We start from the raw sequence: 6000 nt of genomic DNA on the forward strand, positions 1-6000 counted from the left end.
CCTTGCTCCCACATTGAGTACTTCGGACATTCTGTCCCTTGTGCCTGGAACACTTGCCAACAGAATTTCCTGTAGCAGCCTTCTTGATATTATCTAGATCTCACTTGATAAAACACTTTCTCACAGAATTCTTCACTAACCACTCATGGAAATGGTCATCATCTTCACATCTTCATTTTCCTATCACTATTTTACTGTCTTCATAGCTATTTGACAGTATCTTGGTCATTTATTTGTCTACTTGCTTTTTGTCTGTTTCTACCAGTCCAGAATATAAGCCTTGTGAAGGCAAGAACTTTCTCTTATTTACCACTGATTTTTCCATATGTAGATCACTGCCTGACACGTATTTTTGTTGAATAAGCATGTGTTGTGTGCTTACCATGGACAAGTTTGCTAGTAAGCTCTTTGTATGAATTATCAACATTTTGGAAGTGGCACAATGAGTATCCCCATTTTCACAGAAGGAATATAAGACTTAGGTATTTTAAGTAACTTGCTCAATCAGACAACAAGTAGATGATGGTACTTGTGTTTTTAAAATCAAGTCTATTGAGACATAGTTTCTATTTTATCCAGATCTTATTTATATTTTATCATAATTTATCTAAGTGTGGGGATTAATGAGTTTTGATAACTGTGTGCATCTGTGTATCCACCACCACGATTAAGACATTGAACACTGCCATAACCCCAAAGGGTTTCCTTGTGCCTTTCCCAAGCTAGCCCCCAACTAACCCTGGCCCTTGGCAACAAATGATCTACTTTCTATCACATAGATTAGGCATAGAATGTACTCTCTTATGTATCTATATTTAAACTTACATTTCAAGCCACACTCACCTACTTTGTTTGGTCCTAATTTCTGAAGTTATCTGCTTTGATGCATAAACAGGTGACACTCAAAAGTATTAAGATAATACTCAAAAATTAACAAACTAGGTCAAAATTTTGGTTTTGCCTCTTATTAGCTTTGTGTCTTTAGATTAGTTTTTCACACATCAGAGATAATTATACCCACATTGCAGAGACAGTAAACAAGATTATGAGAGAGCATGTAATTAACAAAAAGCATAGGTGCCTGCACCTAATAGGACATTGATTACCATAGCACTCATTACTATTTCTATTCCAGAGGCTTGGCCACACTGCTTCAAATTGTTAGTAGTGTTTGTCTTTTCAAAGTATCACAACTGTCTGTCGAGGCTCAGACATCTCTGTGAAATAGGTAGAGAAAGAAATTATTGCTCAGATTGTTCAGTTAAAGAAACCAAAGCAAAGCACAATCTAAGTTACTAGCACAGGCTGCAAACAGAGCTATTGGCAGAGTGAGGTCAAGAACTTGTATTTTTCCAACGACTCTCAATGCAATTTACATACATTATTCATTGCCACTGTATTTCTTCGAAGCCGGTAAGAGGAAACTGCCTTCATTGCATTTGGTAAGTGGGGAATCTAAGGCATGAGGTTGTTAAATAACTATGCGAGTTGTTAATATTAAATAATGACAGAGCAAGGACTAAAACTTTAGCTTATGGATTTACCATCCTACAAATTTTAAAACTGGAACTTTATGAAAATGAATTACTAATCAGTACATTCGAGAAAAATGAAGAGAATAAAGAGACAGAAGGGAAATGGAAAGACTCTTAAGAAATTTGACAGAATAAAGATAAACACTAAAAATGGTAGAAGTTGTGAATATGGCCCATATGTTCTTCTGGAGCCAGAAATTACCCAGACAAATAGGTGAGAATATAAGGCTGCTAGACAGACAAAGTACCTGAAATATCCATTTAGGAATGTAGTAATCAATGTGTTATCTAGAAATGCGTCTTTGGGAACACGGAGAATATGCTATTCTCAGTAATGCCTCAAAAATTCAAAATTCTTGGTCTGTGACTGCATAAAATAAATTATTGGCTTGAACTGGAACAGAGAAGACAGACTTGCAATTCAGAAAAAAACTACTCCCTTTTAGCTTGCTCCTTGCAAAAGAATGTGATGGTTGGTGAAGAAGCACTTTCTAAAATAAGAATATCAGTTTTAGGTACAGAACATTTCTTAATATTTCAATGTTTAAAAGCAGTAGTTTCTAGTAGTGTTTAAAAATTAATAGAGTTTGATATTCCAGAATTCTCAAGTCCCTCTTCTGAATACACAGAGTGGGGAAGAGGGTTTCCCGATATTAAGCCATGAGCTATATAAGGCATACCTCTTGAATACTTGCTGGCACAGACTTAACTCTACTCCCTGCATGCTAACCTACTTTTCTTGCCCTTTATGATATATCAGTGTGAAGGCTATATCTTCATCTCCTTGATAGAGATATAGAACTTCATTCAAGAGGAGATAACTTTCTGAGTATTTTTAAGGAGATCTTATTCCCAGGAGTGCTTAATAAATACCATAGTTGCTCTTATGTCTAAAACACTTTAAAAATGGTCCTGCCTGGAGGCAGAATGACAAATCTTAGTGGGAGGTATTTGAATTATGCTGGAATTCAGATCATGCAATGATGCACTATAATATTTTATTTCAGTTCATTCCTATCCCAAACTCTTAAGTAATAAAAAGAGCAAAGCAACACTCCATCTTTCTACACACTTGAGATGTGTGAGATGTATGCATATGTATTGTTATGAGTTGGAGAGAAAATGTCTTCATTCTTTATTCATGTGACCCTCCCAGTGTTTGAGTTCCACAGTTCAATTTTAACAATTAATCAGAGATAATAAATAGCTAGGAAAAGATAGACACACAGCAAAACTGAGAAATTAACAAAAGTTATTACCAATGTCTTCTTATGAGACCACGGCTACCTTCTCCCCCAATGTGTGCCTTTGTGATTATCTTTATGCTCAGATTTCCCCATCCCAACCACCCCAGCCCGCCACTCCACTCACCCAATGTTGTATTCCACTCAATAGCCATATGCCAGAACTTTCCTGAGCTCTTGTCAAAATACTGAACTAGATACGTTCCCCTTTAAGGCACAATGGCATGTGATTGCAAATGTGTCTGTTGTGGTTTGCCTAGGGCCTTTTCAGATGTGATTTAGTGCCAATCGGTAACAATGAAGATTGTTCACATACAAACCTCAATTTTGTACTCTTCTACAAGAACTGGAAGAAATACTGGGCTCATCATCCTGCAGATGCAATGATCTCCAGGACTGGAGCAGCTGCACCCCTTAAACAAGGGGTGCACATTGCAGTTTCTCAAGCTCCTCCAGGGTCCCCTCCACTCTTGCTACTGTTTCTATTGGTGTAGCGTGTATAGTTAGGGAATTTCATCATTGCCAGCATCTGCCCCATGGGAACAGAGTGGGTAGTTCCCCATTCAGAGGCACAGAGGGGCATTGAGAGGCCTGAGGCAGGAACCTCTGTGGTCAGAGTACTTGTCACTGTCAGCCGTACACCTACAGGCACAACCAAGTGCATGCAGATTTGGGGAAATTTTTTTGTTTATTCATTTTCTTATTTTCTTAGAGCAAAAACTAAATTAAAATAACAAAGGAAGGAATCTGGGGCCCAAACTACCCAAAGCCCATTACCTAAACAAATCAGTGTTTTCATTTACTGCTACCTGGAAACATTATTCCTAGGCACATTCAATGATTATCTTGAATGAATCATTATTATGTATGTTCCTTTTTATATTACACTAGGAACCTAGTTACTGTTTTGCCTTCCTTATTTTTTTGTCCTTCAGTACCCAAAGTAACTATATAAACATATAACAGCATCTATAAACAGAGATATAGGAGCATTTTATTAGGAAAAAAATGGGATCATGCTATGTACCTTTTTCTACAGCATGCTTTTCTCACTTCATAACATACCATGAGTACAGGGTATATCACTTAAAAACCTGTGAAAAAGTTTCACAGAGTGTCCTGGGAAGGCTTTTGCCTCTTCACAGAGGTTCTGTCTCCACATATATGGCTGCTGCTAGTGATAAGCAGGTTCCCATGAGGTGAGCACACACCCATGAGATGGACATACCTCAGGCATGGTAGACTGGGGCAGCCTCATTATTAAAAGCCTGGGCTTTGTCATCACACAGACCTAAGTTTAAATCTTTCCTCTGCTACTTACTGGGCTCTGTTACCCTTGGGTACAGTGCTGTTTTATCTAATAAGCCAGCTAAGAGCACAGAACTAAGATACAACAGAACAAGGGCCCCTCAAACTTGATACACGTCCACCTTTAATTAACTTACCCAGGGTTTTGTCATGAAAAAAATCTGAAAACAAGTTTCAACTCTAGCATGTATGGGAATATATTGTATGATGTATTAATTTTTTAATTACATGCAGGGACGTGTACCATAATCTTTTTGTTGTTTTGCTGTTTTGAAGATCTTAATCATGTCTCATTTTTTGGTGTGGGTTTTTTTTTTTTTTTTTTTTGATCTCTAAAGAGACAAGCACAAAAAAATCTCTAAATGAAGCTAATGGCACTAGGCTCACAGAAGCAACATGAAGATTTCAGGAGATGAATTTATGGAAAGTTCTCAGCTCCATTCTGGCACTTGATAGGTATCCCATAATAGTTTTCCTAAATGCAGTCTGTGTTCCCTTCCCATTTCTGCCCATTTTCCCCATCTCGGCCTCCCTCGGTAACCCTTTCTTAATTTCCCCCTTCCTTTCCTCCTCCTCAGTTCCCTTACTGTGTTCTGAGTCATTATCTGCATGTTTTTGATACCCTTATCAGTTTGAAAGCTCCTTGAAGGCAAGAACTGAATAGTTCCATCCCCAAGGGTTTCTTGAACTGAAGACACCTAACTTCTACTCACAAACAGAGAAATCCGCTGCAAAGGGGAGAGGAGGAAAGAAAGAGAAGCCTCCAAGTGTAAATGTTGCAGGCCGCCGCCACTATCTTCAACTGTGAACTGCATTCCAGCTTCCACTTCCTCCTCCTTTTCCCTTTGGCAGCCTCTGGCTTGGTTCTCTGCTTATAGTCAGCCGAACTTTTTTAGCTCCGTTGTTGGAGTGCAAGGGTTAAATGCCTCATTAGCACTTTTTTCTAGTGATTTGGAAGAACAGTTGCCCTCAGGTGGCTCCTAAGACTACAGTCACAGTGTCACAGCCAGGGCTGTGCCAGTGGGGCAGGAATTTGCTCTTGGCCTCCGTGGGCTCTCTAATGTGTGCCAAAGCAAAGGGTGTTGCAACTTTGTTCTGTCTCAGCTGTCCCAACAGCTTTCATTTGGGTCTTTACCTAATTTCCAGTTCTACAATCTGGCTCCGTCTTCTTTCTTTCTTTTAAAAAGAGCCAAAGCATATCCTTTATATAATGTTTAAAAAAAAAAAATGGTCTTAAACACTTAATCAAATATCTTTATAGCTTTGTAGTTGCTCAAAACAAAATTAGGTAGACATGCAATGATAAAAGGAATTTTAAGATGAAAAGAAATTCATTGTGATAATTTGTCTCCTCAATAATAACAATAAATGAGTTATAGCCTCTTTTATCTGAAGTTTCGGCTGTCTTCCTTTACTCCATGACACAAGGCCCAAGACCTACATTATTGAATTAAGTTTGCAAAGCTATCGAGATGCCCTTGAGTAAGATTCATCATCCTGTCCTAAATTTTCCACACGCTCCACTAAAAGCCTAGTAGCAGACTGAAGGGATTGTCAGAAAGCATAAAAGGCAAAATAAAAATTTTATGCTCTTTTAGGCAAGTGAGATTTGCCCTGTAGCAATTTCTGATATTAACTCATTAATCCTCACAATCTATCTAGAGGATAGATTTTCTGAAGGGGCAGCCCTTGTCATCTCAATAGCCTTCAAAACTTACCCCAGACAGAGGACTGGCCATTCCCTTGGGTGTGCTCTAGCATCCCCTTAGAGCCCAGGAAGACGGGGAACTGGGCAGACAGGATTCAGAAGCATCTCTACAACTCCCTTCCCCTGTCACGGGGACTGGAAGTGGCGCAGGACCCTGTGCTTGGATTAATGCTCTTCTGTTGCCATCTTGAATTTATTTAAATGT

The 6000-nt window shown here is 38.7% G+C and overlaps 1 long non-coding RNA gene across 1 annotated transcript in view; it reads right to left on the reverse strand.

Moving 5' to 3' along the window:
• The window catches only part of LOC111745775, an 85169-nt gene extending 82182 nt beyond the window's left edge, over positions 1-2987 (reverse strand). The window contains exon 1 of the long non-coding RNA XR_002782788.1: positions 2907-2987. This is a non-coding gene — a long non-coding RNA (uncharacterized LOC111745775). The remainder of the gene's footprint in view (positions 1-2906) is intronic.
• Between the last annotated feature and the right edge of the window lie 3013 nt (positions 2988-6000).

The sequence above is a fragment of the Pteropus vampyrus genome, unplaced genomic scaffold (genome assembly GCF_000151845.1).
Source record: "Pteropus vampyrus isolate Shadow unplaced genomic scaffold, Pvam_2.0 Scaffold165, whole genome shotgun sequence".
NCBI lineage: Eukaryota > Metazoa > Chordata > Mammalia > Chiroptera > Pteropodidae > Pteropus > Pteropus vampyrus.